The following is a 17522-nucleotide window of genomic DNA, read 5'->3' as shown; positions in this document are numbered from 1 at the left end:
CAGAGCCCAGTTCGAATCCCCCATTGGACCGGCGCTCAGATATCCAGGTTCCAGATAGGCAGAGATTCCTGTCAGTCTAAAGACCTACTCAGCTGGAAAGATCAAGTCTCCTAGGAAATCAGATTAACTCCCGCATTGCCAGGTAGCAGAGAAGCAAGCGGGTGTGGCACACAGAAGCAAAAGCAGGTTCAGTTCACACCAGGTTTCAGCACAATCCTGACAGCCACTGTACATTTTCTTCTGTCTGAACATTGCACAGGTCAGCAAATGTGCCGTGCTGACACAGCTGATAAATAGGAGACAATCTGCCTGGAGCATTCCTAATGATGAGGAGGGTGGGGAGGAGGGACAGAGAGGTTGTGCCAGACTAATGCATACACAATCTAAACCCCGGCCGTTGGGCACGGGGCTGCAAGTTTAAAAGTTGTTTTTTAGGACAATAACTGCATCACCTGCCGAATGGACCCCAGGACAGATCTTGGATTAAAAGCAGCTATCCGAAGGTACAAGCGGTTTGGGGGTGTCAGATTGTTGGGTACAGAGTCTCTTTAAATGTAATTCAGTGCAGATAGACTGGCTTTCTCCTGGTGCCAGCTCTTTCCTGACTGCTGAGGATTGGAAACGGCCCTGGTGGGACTTGGCCCCTAGAGGAGCAGAAGCACGGCCTGGGGCCTGGGAAGGATGCGGGACACATGGCCCTGGAGCAAGATGGGAGCAAAGCTACTCGTGAGTGCTGAAGGCTGGAGGTGCCTGTCATGTTTCCCTCTGCCATGTGCAGTGAGCAGTACAGGAAATGTATGAGTTAATCCCCCTCCCTAGTGCTTAGTGCCCCTATGGCTTCCTCACATACACATGCTGCTTTTACTGCTATAACATCAGGGCTGTATTTACCACTAGGTACTTGTGGTCCTGTGCCTAGGGCAGCACCAGGGAGCAGGGGGGCAGCACCTCCCGTTCAGACTTGACAGTACATCTGGTGTCTTTTCAAAGTAGGGGGAGGGTATGGCGGTATTGGTCAGGTCTGGTGTGGTGGTGTTATCCAGTCACAGTATGGCGGTATTGGTCAGGTCTGGTGTGGCGGTGTTATCCAGTTACAGAATGGCGGTATTGGTCAGGTCTGGTATGGCAGTGTTATCCAGTTACAGTATGGCGGTATTGGTCAGGTCTGGTATGGCAATGTTATCCAGTCACAGTATGGCGGTATTGGTCAGGTCTGGTGTGGCGGTGTTAAATGTGCCGCCTGGAGCTATTACCTACCAACCTATCAATTCTGTGGTGAAAATTTGTTTATGTTTTAAGCAGTTAAAAACCATGAAAAACATGCTTCAGACAATGTTCCTACATGTAGAGAAATGCATGTGGCCAAATTCAGGCTCCCATTTCTTCCTGATGCTAATTGGTGAGTGAAGATGGGGCGTCTTCCGGATCAGTGCCTAGGGCAGCAGCAGCTGGTAATACGGCCCTGTATAACATGCGTCTGTAGTTGTAGCTGGCAGTCTATTCCTTGCAGATTCCCCTCCTCCTACTTTCTCAGTCCCGACTGCCAGCGCTGCTACTGTATATCATGTTACAGCAGAAGTTCATGTGCGGAGGAAATAGGAGCCTGAGTGCAGGGGAAGGGGGAAAGGATTAAAGGGGTTATCCAGCAAAAAAAAAATTCTTTGAAATAAACTGGTGTCAGAAAGTTATATAGATTTGTAATTTGCTTCTATTTAAAAATCTCAAGTCTTCCCCTTCTACTTACATACATACATACTTCCCAAGCTAGTATATATATCCTGCAGGAAGTGTTGTTTTATTTACATTCAGTGCTCTCTGCTGACATTTCTGTCCATGTCAGGAATTGTCCTGAGCAGTAGTGAATCCCCATAGAAACAGTTCCTGTCTTGGCCAGAGATGTCAGCAGAGAGCACTGTGTTTGAATGTAAATAAAACAACACTTCCTGCAGGACATAGAGCAGCTTATAAGTATGGGAAGACTTGAGATTTTTAAATAGAAGTAAATTACAAATCTATATAACTTTCTGACACCAATTTATTTGAAAGAAAGAAAAATTTTACTGGACAACCCCTTTAAATCATTAGTGCCCAGCATTGCAGTCTGCACAGAAGGAAGAAGAGGGGGAGATTGATTCATAAGTGGCCAGCATTGCAGTCTGCACAGGAGGAAGAAGGGGGGAGTAACTCATAAGTGCCCAGCATTGCAGTCTGCACAAGGGAAGGGTGGAGATTAACTCATAAGTGCCCAGCATTGCTGTCTGCACAGGGGAAGGGTGGAGATTAACTCATAAGTGCCCAGCATTGCAGTCTGCACAGGGGAAGGGTGGAGATTAACTCATAAGTGCCCAGCATTGCTGTCTGCACAGGAGGAAGGGGGGAGATTAACCCTTAAGTGCCCGGCATTCCAATCTGCACAGATAGAATAAGACTGCTTTTGTTGTCTGTTCCCTACATTCCCCTTCCACTGCAAGTAAAGCCCCTATTTCACAGGTTGTTTAGAGGAGCAAACGAGCGCTCCCAGCGCACATTTTCTCCTTGTTCCCCGCTCGCTGCTGCCGCTATTCATTGCGGCAGCAGCGAGCGGGTGAGTGCGGGAGGGGGCGGCGGGGAGCTGCGGGGGGGCTGCTCGGAGGATTGCTGATCGTCCGGGCAGCCCATAGGATATAGCAGCATCTGCTGCCGACGCTCCTATTCAATGGAGCGACGGCAGCAGATCGCTGCTATATCAGTCGCTTGTTTTTCAACATGTTGAAAAACAAGCGACTGCAACGATCAGCCGACATGAACGATGTCGGCTGATCGTTGCACTCTATTCCACGGGACGATTATTGTCCGTGGCGGCTGATATCGGCTGAATACGGACGATAATCGTTCTGTGGAATAGGCCCTTAAGTCACATTGTAATAGACCTCTATTTCTGTAAATGTCCTATTAATAGTGATCTCCATTTGTTCTATTTTATTTCTTTTTTGCTGTGGTTACGTAAACTATGTGCAGCATGGAGTGCTGTGCAATGCATCACTATGTCACCCCTGCTGTAAGTAGAAATGGACTGTACCTCAGTCTTCTTGTACTGGTACTGTACTACATCCATCAGAGGTGACATACTGGTACATTGCACAGCACTGCATGCCACAGGTAACAGGCTCTCCATCTCAGTTTGTGTTGTCTGTTTGAGTACATGGGGGAGATTTATCAAATGTTGTGCAATTAAACAAAGCAATCTGTGGATTCTTGCAGGTAAAATGTCCAATGAATTATAAAACAAAGCAAGTGAAAATTGTCCCAAATTATTGTATATCAACACACTACATACATTTTTGGACATTTTTCTGAAGAGTGTGAACTTGCCCTTGAAGTGAGCACAAAAGCCCAAGTATTATCAATGATAACTGATAGAGCCTAGACTATGGTCAGACTCAAGTATATGGGTGTCTGGGGCAAAAAAAACGGCATCTTAGGGGGCATTCACACATTCCAAAATTACGGTCCGTGAACAGAGGATGTGTTACAGACCAGAGTCGGGCGGGCATTGCGCCGCAATGCTGGATGACAGGTTCCCTTTAATATTTACCTTGACGAGTCCTACAAGTATAACTATGGTATTTGAGATGGAAATACCCCTTTAAGACAAGACTCACTTTGAATCAATACACACCTGCAGGCTTCCACTCTCACATTTGACACCTGTTTTTTTTCCCCACTGAGCTGCAATAAATGCTGCAAGTAGTTCCTGCGGTTGCAATGCATTGCGCTGCCACTGACTGAATGGGCCTGGCAGTCAGGCTTGCAGAAATGTTTGCAGATAAGCTGACTTCACAGCTTTTAAAGGTGTAAAAAACTGGGTCACATACCACAGTATCTGTATGCAGTCACCATAGCGGTGTTACCCAAACCAATTAAAGACCACAAATGTGTAATATATACTGTGCTAACCTGCCACACTACACAAATAAGTTAGCTTTATACTATACAAAGCTTATAGGCTAACCTGAAAGGCACAGCGAGGTAGTGGATCTCTTTGACTCCTTAAATTCATTTAAGGAATAAATATACTTTGTTGTCTTGGTACAGGAGCAGAATGTACTGAGCATGTGTGACCACCAGCACTGGACACAGTTGGCGTTCTGTTCTGTTTTACAGCAATTGCTGAGCATACAAGCATTTTTTTTTTTTTTTATTCAGGTGAATTTCTCGCTTTATTACACTAATAATGGTATGTGGCACATCAGAAATTCTGGTATATGTTACCTTCCCCTGAACTAAGGGCCCTAGGGGGGCGTGGTCTGGGAATGGCGCCGAGCGGCTGCATAGTGTGAGTGCTCCGCTCCCTCAGCCCAGCACCAGGCACACCAGCGTTACCAAAGCCACGCCACATGTCCCAACATACCTCCGCCATCACCGGTAAGCCAAGCAGGACAAAGAAGACGCCTGCAGACCCGGCTACAGGGGCCATTCGGCGCTACCTGAGAAGCACGGGGGTGAGTCCCGCGGTCTCCCTGCCGCCATTACGCAGCAGTAGCTTCTCCCCTGCAGCAGCCGCAGTGTCGGCAAGTGATCCGGTGGCCTCCATAAGCGGCAATACCCCCGCAACGGCTCCCCACTGCCTCCAGAGCCCGCCAACCGTCCACCAAGAGGGTGACCCACTGCTGAGCCAGGCGCCCACGTGTTCTCCCACAGCTTTGCAGCCGCCATTACTGCACAACTCACCCCCTGCACACGCAGCTGCTGGTGGGACTGTCTTCACTCTGGGACACAGAGACTTTCCTGCCCTGGGTACTCTCTCCTCTATCCCACTGACACAGTGTAATTCTATAGCCACCCTGACCCTCTCCACAGCTGAACCCACTACATCTGAAATAATGGGGGATGATCCGAAAGAACTCAAGCAGCAAATGGCCGCCATGCCTACAAGAGAGGACATGGAAAGATACATACAGCGCCTGGAATCTACCTACAAATCAGAAATAAAGGTGCTTTCAGCTAATCTCTCTCAGCTAACTGATCAAGTACAGAGGATAGAGGATGATGTTGGCACTTTATCAGCTACCCAGGCTGCGCAGCAGGCGGTACAATCAGACCAGCAAGGCATACTACCCAGGATGGCGGCCTCCATTAAGTTATGTTCCCTAAACGTTAGGGGGTTCAACACCCCAGAAAAAAGGTCGCAAATCTGCTATAATATGCATAAAGAAAGGGTTCATTTCCTCTTTTTACAGGAAACCCATTTTAAAACACATCACATACCCCAGTTCTCTAACAGGTATTACCCCACATGGCACCACAGCTCCAATCCAGAATCCAGGTCTAGGGGAGCTAGTATAGGCATTCACAGATCACTGCGGCATAAGGTCCTAGATGCCCGGGTTGACACAGAGGGGAGATATGTGTTTCTGAAACTGTCTGTCCAATCTAAGGTTTTTACACTTGCCTGTCTTTATCTCCCTAATCAGGACCAAGTAAAGACATGTCAGCAATACCTGCGTCTGCTGGAGGGTTTTGCGGAGGGCCTTTTGATTGTTGGCGGAGATTTCAACTTCGTCTTTGATCCGGCTCTAGATTCCTCATCTGGCGGTGGGCAACAACCCGGTATCTCACATGCACCGACTGACATCCACCTTACATTCTCTCCAATTGGTAGACATATGGAGAATCTTACACCCCACTGACCGCGATTACACTTTCTACTCACCACTACATGCCTCATACAGTCGAATAGACTTCCTTCTGGTCAGCCATCACCTACTTACATGGCATCCGGGTTCGCGGATTGGTTCGGTGGTCTGGTCGGATCACGCACCTGTGTTCTGCACGCTGGAGATACCTGGGTCGACCCCCACCTTTCAGTCTTGGAGGCTGAATGAGAACCTCCTAAAAGACCAACTGTGCCTCTCTGACGTGCAGAACACCATAACTGACTTCATTGCCAACCATACACATGACGACACTGCTCTCCCTTATCAGTGGGAAGCCCTAAAATGTGTGCTCTGTGGCACCTTAATTAAACATGGCGCCAGATTGAAAAAAGACCGTGCAGCGGCGATATCTCGCCTTCTGACACAGATACATGACCTGGAGGCAACCCACAAGTCCACTTTAGCTCCACAAACGCTAGCTGACTTGACGACAGCGAGAGACAAGCTACAGACTCTGTTAAACCAGACATACACCAGATTCAGGGACAGACTGAAACGATATTCTTATGAAAATGCAGACAAATGCGGCAGGGCTCTGGCAAGATTGCTCCACCCCCGCAATAGCACGGTTTACATCCCCAAACTCAACACCCCACAAGGGCCCCCTATTCATGACCCAAGGCTTATTGCTGACGCCTTTTGGGACTATTACTCAGAGCTGTACAATATCCGGGGTTACTTCCATGATGCACCTCCGCAAACCCTACATAGTACTATATGTGACTATATTTCAGATACATCCCTGCCCACGCTCTCTGAAGAGGCTATAGAATCGCTAGAAGCTGACTTTTCAGAAGTTGAGATCTCAGAGGCCATTAAGTCCCTCCCCACGGGCAAGTGCCCCGGCCCCGATGGATACACTACCCGTTTTTATAAACTCCTTGCCCCACTCCTCACACCATTCCTTGTGAAAGTCTTCAATGCAATTACGGTAAGCTCTCCATTCCCAGCACAGGCTATGGAGGCCCACATCACGGTGTTGCCCAAGCCAGGGAGGGAACCAAATGCTTGCTCTAACTTTCGCCCTATCTTCCTAATCAACATTGATATTAAATTGTATTCCAAACTCATTGCCAATCGCCTTTCCCTTCTCCTCCCTTCTATTATCTCCAATGACCAAGTCGGTTTTATTAAAGCTAGAGAGGCGAGAGATAACACGAATAAAACACTACTTCTTATTTCACTCGCCCAGAAGAGACGGGTACCTATGTGCCTTGTTTCTGTGGATGCCGAAAAAGCATTTGACAGGGTGCATTGGTCCTTTATGGAGCAATCTCTCTGTCAAATCGGAATGGGCCCCCTCATGTTGTCACGGATCATGGCGTTATATCGCAACCCTTCGGCGAAAGTTGGAGCAAACGGAATTTTGTCTACTTCTTTTCCCATCCACAATGGCACCCGGCAAGGGTGTCCCCTATCATCCCTACTTTACACCCTAGTCATGGAGCACCTAGCTGTTGCTATACGAAAAAACCCCGACATACACGGTATCACTCTGGGCCCAGATCATCATAAATTAGCGTTATACGCAGATGATCTGCTCCTATATGTCACCGACCCTCATACATCCCTCCCATCCCTCATCTCGGAAATGGACAAATTTGGTAAAATGATCAACTTCAAAGTAAATTATAATAAAACTGAGGCGCTCAATATATCACTTCCTTCTGCTGCAGTGCAAACCCTGAAGTCCAACTTTTCCTTTAAATGGGAACCCACTGCCATTAAATACTTAGGTACCCACATCCCCACCGACCTATCCTTATTATTCAAATTAAACTACGAACCTCTCCTCCACAAAACGAAGGCATCTCTGCTAGAATATAACCTCAAACTACTCTCATGGTTTGGCCGTATAAACGTGGTCAAAATGGATATATTGCCACGTTTCCTTTACATATTCCAGGCACTACCCATACACGCCCCCAATGCATTTTTCCTACAATTGAACAGAGCACTCAGTAAATTCATCTGGGGTTCGACGCGACCTCATGTGAGGTTCAAAACTCTTTGCCAATCTAAACGGACTGGGGGAGCAGGTCTCCCTGACTTCAAGGCATACCACAGAGCGTCCATCCTCATGCGAGTGGTGGATTGGCATAGGTCGCGTGGGCTTAAGCAATGGGTCATGATAGAAGAACACTTATCGCCCTGGGCCCTGCGCTCTCTGCCATGGATCGATAAATGACACTATATGACCTTCCAAAATCTTCCTTTTTTGACCCGACAATTTCTCACTTTTTGGAATAGATTGATTTCCTCATGCGACATTTCCCACAACCCGGGACCACTGACACCTCTCTTTGGCAATCCTGACTTTCCTCCGGCATTCCGACAGAATAGATTTCTTACATGGGATAGAGACTCCTTCCCGAGACTGACACACACCATGGCTGGCCAGCCCACTATACCTACGTTCACACAACTCAAAAACCTCCATCAGGACAGTCATATCACCTGGATGGGGTATCTTCAGCTACGATCTTTTCTGAACTCATTTCCACAGCCACAGGCTCTCTGCCAGGAACTCACTGATCTTGAAACGCTGATAACACAGGTAGGCCCTCCGCAGAAGCTCCTCTCGGACATTTATGCTATCCTGGGTTCCCTCACTCAGTTTCCTTCACTATGTTTTGTGCAGGCATGGGAAAGGGAACTTACTGTACGGCTTAATGCCACTGACTGGGACAAATGCTTCATACTCACGCATAAACCTCCAATGGCATGTCACGCTCAGGAAAAAAATTATAAAATCTTGACGCGGTGGTACCGTTACCCAACCTTCTTACACTCTGTTTTTCCCTCGGTGTCAGACCTGTGTTGGCGTTGCTCCTCTGCACCTGGGACTATGCTACACATTTGGTGGAGCTGCCCATCATTAGACGGCTACTGGCCCAAGATTTTCAATTTATACAACACTCTGACAACCAATTCGATACCGGCTACTCCCCAGATTGGCCTCCTTTCCATGATTCCAGGCTCTATCTCCTCGGCTAAAAAGGGCCTTCTTAGGCACTTTTTGACTGCTGCCAGAGTGGTGCTCCCCCGTCATTGGAAATCCTCCACAGCTCCTTCTCTTGCAGAATGGGTAACTGAGGTTAACTACCTTATGCGTATGGAGGAGATGGCGGCTGAGGACGCCAATCGTAATGCTCAGTTCAACCACACTTGGATGATCTGGCTGATGTTCCGTGATGGCCCTGGGCTAGGCTCATGGCTAGCTTCCCCGTAGACTGAAGCCTTACCTCTAGTCATCGGCTCCTGGTTGGAACGGCCTCAGGATACCGCCTTCCTGGACATCCTTCCCCTCACATACCCCCCCCCCCCACCTGCCCCCCCCCCCCCCCTCTCTTGCTCCATAGACTTTCTTTTCCACTCTCGGTCTTATTTCTTTCTTACTTCTTTTATATTCTAATTTAACATAATTCTTTTATTTTATATCATCAACAGTCCACTTATGGGCTTATTATGACATTCATTTATTCTTCTTGCATTAGATTTTGGTCCATAAAGGTTGAAAGACGTTCCAAGCAGACAACATTCTGCTCTGAACATGGAATAGTATTACTGAGGTTACTTCTCTTTTATCCTCTTCTTGATGGACACTACTATTATACCATATGTTGTGGTTCAGAGTCATACAATGTTCAAGATACTATACTAAAGTTTCATGCTATATATGATTGTATTGATAATCCTGCTAACTCTGTATTGTTTACCTCTTCCTTCAATAAAACTGTTAATAAGGGACTAAGGGCCCTATTACACAGAGTGATAATCGGCCTAATTGGCCCCATTTGGCCGATTATCGGTCAGTGTAATAGAGACAACAATCAAACCTAAAATCTTTAGCCTCAAACCTAAAATCATTGGGTGACGACCACGCATCGCTACGTGCAATAGCGATGTATGGCCGATGGATGTCAATTCTACAAACAGTAAACATTACCCATCCACACTCCAGGAACGGCGGAGCGGACAGGCAGCTCAGCCAATCACTGGCCACTTCGATCCCGGCCAGTGATTGGATGAGTGGCCTGTCATCTCAAACAGGTCGCTCTGATGCTGCCGCGCGTGGGACCGGGGAGGAAGCAGAGCGCATGTGGAGCCCTGGAGCGTAGATGGGTAATGTATACTGTTTGGGCAAAGGCTGCAAGGACATCAGTAACGATGTCCATGCAGCCCTTGCTAAACGATTATCTGGCCGATCATTAGATTTGCTTTATGAGATTGTTTATGCCACTTGACACAGAGCTTGTTTTGGTGATCGGTCAGGGTCTGTACACCGCAACCGATTAAAACTTTTAATATATCTCTATTGGCTAGTTTGCCAATTTATCCCACAAACATAGTTTGGTTTTAGGGTATTTTCAAGTAACGTAAAAATAAGGGCAAAATACAACCGTCATTTTCTGGAAAAATTACAGCCAATAATTTCAAAAATATAATGTGCCTCATTAGAGTCGAAATTGCACCACCGTATGGAATAACATGGAATTGGTTTGGCACAGTTCCCCAGTCATGCACAGTTCCCCAGTCATGCATCCGTTTTTTCCATTCTTTTTTTTTTTTTTGCAAAAACGGATTGCAAAAATGTAGTGTGAAGCCAGCCTTAGGCTCTCTTATAAACCATAAGTAGCCAACAGACCCCACTTGTCCTTATATGATCAGATATACTCCATAGTGCATAGTCCAAGACACATACGTAGTGCACCATTGTGGATAAAGCAGTTACAAAGGCCACGACTGCCCTTTTCATGCGGTAACAATAAGGCTTTCTGACGCCCCACTGCTGATCTTGGAGCATACCCTTATATACTTTCACTTGCTGAAAAACATATTACAGTATAGAGAAGGAAACTGAGTCATGAGAACTGGCATAGAAACTGGCATGTTTACAATTCTGAAAATCCCTGTGACTACTTGGAAATGAAGGGAATGTATCCAAGACTGCCGGTACTTCATTTTCCAGTATCAGGATTTCAACATTTACATCTCATCTTGTCAGACTACATATAAATATCAGTGACGGTAATAATTCCATGGACCTATTCTGTAGACCATTAACAGAAGACAAGTAACCCATGGTAGGATGAACAGTTGTCACATTAAAGCTTGTCATACATATTAGATAAATGTCACCCAAACCTGCTGGATGGTAGTCTGCGGATCCAGACTACCATCTACTATGTACGTATCAGGGCCTCTTAACTGTAGGATTTAAAGGGAATGTACCACTAGGTACATCGCTTTGTGTTTTTTACATGAACAGACGGGAGCCGGCACGGGGGTGCCGGTGCCATGGTCCTTTTTCCTAAACCACTACCCGCACAGGGCACCAGTCTATTCCCAAGCAATGGCCTGACATGAAGCACTGGGGGTGAGCCTGCCAGCCCCCATGTGTGATGAAACCCCCTCCCCTCTCTGATGCGGCTCTATTAGAATCAATGGAGCCACGTCACAGAAGGGAGAGGGGATTGTCAAACTGGGGGCCGACAGGCCCACCATCAGTGCTTTATGCCGGGCCGGTGCTCGGGAATAGACTGGTGCCCTGTGCGGGTACCGAGCGGCGGTTTAGAAAGAAAGCACTGCGGCACCGGCATCCCTGTGCTGGCTCCGGTCTGTTCATATAAAAAACAAAAAGCGATGTACCTAGTGGTGCATTCGCTTTAAACTTTTGTTCTTGGCCGACCCAAGCTGTCATCTGCATATACCATATGTATAATCATATACCTGTTATTCCCCACGTGCCCGCTTTGTTATAAGGTGGTCACACATGCTCATGTTTAATTGCAACTTCTTGGTCTGTCCTACAAGTATTGGCAGTTAGTCTCCACTGAAAATATAAACAATGTAAATTGTCGAGAAAGTAATCAGATCAATGGGGGGAAAGAACCTTATAAGTTATTTTATCTGATTTCACCATGTTTGCTTGTGAAACCCTTTTATCCCTCCCAAACCACAGCTACCAGCTGTACTCCTCTCCCATAGTCTGTTTGGCGTCAGACATGACTGAGTACATAGAGCAACAGATTACCTTAAAACTTCTAGTGACACTGAACAAAATGGCAACTAAATCACTGGAGAGGCTAAATTTCCGATGTTAACAAAAGCTTAGAGGAGGAAACTAATGTCACGTGAGCGTTTCAGAGTCACAAGAGATTTAAGGAAGGTTAAGAGGTTGTAGATGATGAAAGGGGAGGCTGCTCATCCACATCAGACATAGTGACTATTGATCAAGAAACTCGCAGGGAAGTTTTGAACAATCACCTCAACATCATGAAATTTTTGAGGGATTTCCAAGAATTTTTCAATCTATGCACAAATTTTGGAGCAAAGCAGATCTATTTTTCATTTATCTGTGATGGAACTTGGATATATCAGTACCATCCCAAGATTAAAGGGGTACTCCAGCGGGGGGCACTTTTTTGCTGGGACCGGAGAGGAGGTGGCCGAGGGAAAAGACGTCCACTCACCTCCGCGGTTCCAGCAGCGGGTCCCGCATCGCGGTGTCTTCCGGGTGTCTGACGCGGGCCCGAGACGATACGTCTCAGGTCCGCTCAGCCACTCAGTGACAAAGGTGGGATCTCAGCAGACTTGAAACGGATCCCACCTCCTTCACTGAGTGGCTGATCGGACCTGAGACGTTGCGTCAGATACCCGGAAGTGGGCGGAAACCGGGCACCGCAGCGCCGCGATGCGGGTCCCAGCAAAAAAGTGCCCCCCGCTGGAGTACCCCTTTAACTATAGAGTCGTACACTGGAAAATCCCACCTCCTCCAAGGCTGAAGAAGGCATGTCAAAGGCGGTCAAATTTAGGGTGCATTCACAGGGGCAAAGAAATGCTCCCCAAAATTGTGAGCTTCTAGCTCCCGTTGACTTTAATAGGGAATGTTCAAAATAAAGAGACTTTTTAAGAAAGATAACTGAAGATAGGAAGTAGAAAACTTGAAATTTGTTCCTCCTGCTTATTCTGTTTGTCAGTTCATTTCTATTAGCATCAACCACAGTCTATAAATGGCATTTTAGTGAATACAAAATTCGAACATCCTATGTCACAAGTTTTGATATGTCAGGGTCTTGGTTTTAGACCCCCACGATCACTCCCCCCTCTGTCTGCACAACAGATCAGATCGGTGAGTGTCTGATCATCCGGACCTCCACCGATCAAAGCTTCCAAGGACTTCTCAAAAGTTTTTTTCTATGACAGGTACACTTTACTTTTAGAGTGGGTCAATTTCCTCATTCATGACCAGATACGTGATATCTACATCCTAGAAGCACAGACAGATATATGAAAGGTATCATGTGTCTCACTGCAGTAATGCTAAAAACATAAGGCCAAAAAAATAATTGCAGTTAAAATGCAATTTTTTGATTGAGTCCCCTGTTCCTTGATCATTTTATATCATTTTCTAGGGGCTGATCTGTGAACACCATACAGATTGTGTATACACAGTTACATACAGTGGGAAAAATAACTATTTGACACACTACTGATTTTTCAAGTTTTCCCACCTACAAAGAATGGAGGGGTCTGTAATTTTTATCGTAGGTGCACTTCACCTGCGAGAGGCAGAAACTATAAACAAAATTCCAGAAAATTACATTGTATGATTTTTGAATACTTATTTAGCAATGTATTGCATGAAATAAGTATTTGATACAACTGAAACCTTTAAGTTTCCTTTAGTTTTTGACCAGGTTTCCCCCTTGGTCTGTCTGGTGAGGCCCAGGCATTGCTTTGGTCTGAGGGGTGAGGCTCTAGTAGAAAAAAAGTTTGAGAAGCGTTGCTGTAGCCCATTTCAGCCTTGTGCAGGTCTACAATTTTGTATAGACAGCAGTTTAGTCTTGATCATGGTGGGGAGGTTGTAATGTGATTGAGTGTGTGGGCAGGTGTTTTTAGACAAGTAACAAGTTCAAATAGGTGCAATTAATTCAGGTAATGAGTGCAGAGTAGGAGGAGCTTCTTAAAGAAAAACAAAAAGGTCTGTGAGAGCCAGAATTGTTATTGGTCGGTCGATCAAATATTTATTTCATGCAATTAAATGCAAATTAATTATTTAAAAATCTTACAATGTGATTTTATGAAATTTTTTAATAGATTCTGTCTTTCACAGGTGAAGTGTACCTATGATACAAATTACAGACCCCTCCAATCTTTGTAGGTGGAAAATCAGTAGTGTATCAAATCGAAAGTGTATCAAATACTTATTTTCCCCACTATAATTACATAGTTGATGAGGCTAAAAAAAAGACAACAGTCCATCAAGTTCATTCTATTAAAGGGGTAGTGTGGCGCTAAAAAATTATTCACAGAATAACACACATTACAAAGTTATACAACTTTGTAATGTATGTTATGTCTGTGAATCACCCCCTTCCCCGTGTCCCACCCCCCACCCCCCACCCGTGTACCCGGAAGTGTGGTGCGCTATACATACCTGTCACGCGCCGACCCCCGTCTCCGATCTTCAGTCAGTGAGCTCCGACTGTCCCGAATACCAGACGCCCTCTGCAGCATCATCCGATGCTCAGCTGCGATTGGTTGAGCATAACTCTGCTCAGCCAATCGCGGCTGAGCACAGATGTAACGTGGTGGAGGGGGGACGGCGGCAGGGATTCGTCCGTCCGATGATGACGCTTGGCACAAGATGGCGGACGGCCTCGACACGGATCAGGTAATGTATAATGCACCACACACTTCCGGGTACACGTGCGGGGGTGGTAGGACACGGGGAACGGGGCGATTCACAGACATTACATACATTACAAAGTTGTATAACTTTGTAATGTGTGTTATTCTGTGAATAATTTTTTAGCGCCGCACTACCCCTTTAAAGGGAACCGATCACGCAAAAAAAACGCCATATAGCTAAGGAAACGTGCTGGTACATCACCCAGCAAACTTCCCAAACATACCCCCCTGCGTACCATGTACATATAAACCGCAAAGTTAGTTTAATTATCTCCTGTATGTAAAATAACCTGCTAAGTAGTCATGGTGGGCGGGTGGCTTGTTCATCTAGTCACGGTCCTGGGTGGACTCCTGTGCTGTAATCATGCGCCTTTGGGCGTGTTGAAAAGAACAGCATGCTGGGGGGTGGCATTGCACGTTGGCGGGCAGGGGGGAGGGGGTGCGGCAAGGCAGGTAGGCGGTGTGGCCGCATTTATAATGATTTAAGCCTGCTCACAGAAATGGTTCACCGGGTGCGAAGGCGTGAATTCAGCCAGGAGAAAGGGGGCGGGGCCAGCGTATGAGTTCGCCAGTCTTGATAATTCCCCCCCATAGTGTTGATATAGATGAAGACAAAAAAACTCCTATTAGGACGGTGCAAATTGCCCCATGCTAAGGGAACATTTCTTTCTGACTCTCAATATGACTATCACAATAAATCTCTGGATCAACATCCCATGCATAATGCCTACGTGGCATCTCATAGAGCAGAGAAGAAATGTTATTCTCCTCACTTTTTTGCAACGGGATCTGTTTGCAACAACGGCTGTTGTTTAATCACAGCGGCCGATTATATTACTTACTATGGATTCCATGCGGCCGCACAGAAAACTCACATGTCTATTTTGTGCGGCCGCTATTCAGTGAACAGCACCCGCACAAAATAGACTGTGCAGGCAATGTAAAGTGCGGCTTTGGCTTTACTTTACATTGTCCGCTATGGCTAATTGGAGTGAAAGCACACCCTAATGTGCCCGTATTCCAATTAAAAAGAAGTGATGTTAACCCGGCCAGTACTGCAGTACCACAGTTAGCTATCTCACTGGAACTACTGGTCCCAGGCATTTGTGCACAGTCAGGTGTGCATTCACATCTCATCAGTGCTTCAGATGGTGCTCAGCTTAACATATAGGTCTATACAAATATATACATGAAGATTACATACCGCGGCACTTCACCTTAAAAGTAAGGATGGTCCGAACCTGCCGAGGTTCGGGTTCGCATGAACCCGAACGCTCGGCATCAGATTCCCGCTGTCTGGCCGCTCCGTGCAGCGGGTGGATACAGCGGGAGGACCGCCTGGAAAACTGGGATACAGCCTATGGCTATTGCTGTACCCCAGTTTTCCAGGCAGTCCCCCCGCTGTATCCACCCTCTCCACTGAGCGGGCAGACAGCGGGAATCATTGCCGAGAGTTCGGGTTCGTACGAAGGCAGGTTCGGACCATCCCTACTTAAAAGTTTTATCTTTGTTGTATCCAAAAAGACATAACAGGGAATAGAGGTGCGCACACTCCCTGCTGACAGTTTTGCGCTATCAAGCACTTTCTCAAGGCATGAGAAAGCGTTTGATAGCGCGAAACAGTTGGCAGGGAGTGTGAGTACCTCTACGTCCTGTTATGTGTTTTTGAATACAATAAAGGTGGAGCTTTTCGGCTGAAGTGCCGCGGTATGCAATCTTCTTGTATATTAACTTCGAATGTCCCTTTAAGGATCCTGTTTGGTGAAAACATACAGTATAATGTATGATACTTTACACTTCCCAGTGAAATCAATAGGCTGTCCTTGTAATAATTGCATCCTCTGGGTCAATGTGGGAGCTGAACATATAGATCCTTATGGATTGTGACTAGCGATTGACCACACCGGACAACTCGTTTAAGCTCATTCTGATAATGTAAAAACACTTATATATGTATTATACAGTGAATGGTAACTAATATTGCTGCCAGACCCCAAAGTTAGCAATCAGGGGGTCTGTACAAGGATAACACAACAGTTCTGCCCCTCTTACACAATGCGTTGTACCCCTGTATAGTTACTATTATAAGACAGAACAGACCAAGTCTAATAAAGTAGTTTTACCACCTTAAGAAGTTACTGTACATAGACATGAGTTGATTGATCGCTGGACGGGCATCCATTCCTTCTGGAGATAATTTTGTCCCCATTCTCAGGATCGGAGTCAGACCCCCACCAATCAGCTTTATATCCCCTATCCTGTAGATAAGGGATAACCCCTTTAAGTAGATAAGGGATAACTTCTTTTAAGTCACATGTTTACAATTGTATCAGTAATCCCCGGTAAATTGTCACAGGTTTAGAATTACACATCCTTAAAAATAAAATAAAGTTGCGCAAAAGAAAAAAAAAAAAAAAGATACCACCCCTCTAACTATGGATATAGCAGAGCTGAGTATGTCATTTTGGCACAAACCTGTTCACACTGTTCTTACATGGGACTGCAGTCGTATAAAAACGACACAACCCCAGAGGGTTAAATGCCATGAACGGACGGTGACCTTTCTTCTGTTACTTTGTTCCAGCTTTGTGTTTTATACTATGTCCGCTACTTCTCTAACATCAATGTGATGAGAGGCAATTACACACTCAGCTCTGCTACTTTTGTATGGGACGCAGGCATTCGTCGCATACATGTTAGAAACCTGCTGGATAACATGGAAAGTAGATGTATAGGACAAGGCAGCGCATAGCAAAGCGGTGCAGCCAGTGTGAGTGACTACAACCCCCAGCATCCCCTGTGTAGCTGGCAGCGCTGTATCCCTGGTGATGGGTGCAGCCAGCAGGCAGAGCAGCATTGCACCTACCTCAGTCCAGAGCTTGTGACAGGACTCAGCCCCTGTGTGTCACTTTTCACCGCCCAGCCCCCCCTCCTGTGGTAGAATGTGAGTTACACTTCCTCCCTGAGCATCTGGGCAGGAAACAGCAACAGATAATGAACATATTGCATTTAACCCCCAACAAAACAACATCCTCTCCCTCCTGGCATGTGAGGAGTGAGCCCGCTGCTGCGTCTGCCCAGCCTGGTGACACCCAAGGAGACCTCACTGTGCCAGTCATAGCGATACTC

General features: G+C 46.3%; 1 protein-coding gene across 1 annotated transcript in view; it reads right to left on the bottom strand.

The window, feature by feature from the left end:
* Window positions 1–17322, bottom strand: part of RASGRP2 (RAS guanyl releasing protein 2) — a 91282-nt gene extending 73960 nt beyond the window's left edge. The window contains exon 1 of the mRNA XM_069965311.1: window positions 17260–17322. The gene's annotated coding sequence lies outside the window, so the exon portion shown is untranslated. The remainder of the gene's footprint in view (window positions 1–17259) is intronic.
* Between the last annotated feature and the right edge of the window lie 200 nt (window positions 17323–17522).

Source organism: Dendropsophus ebraccatus, chromosome 4, assembly GCF_027789765.1.
Source record: "Dendropsophus ebraccatus isolate aDenEbr1 chromosome 4, aDenEbr1.pat, whole genome shotgun sequence".
Taxonomy (NCBI): domain Eukaryota; kingdom Metazoa; phylum Chordata; class Amphibia; order Anura; family Hylidae; genus Dendropsophus; species Dendropsophus ebraccatus.
Note: the sequence above shows the minus strand (reverse complement) of the source record. Positions and strands in the feature narration are given on the sequence as shown.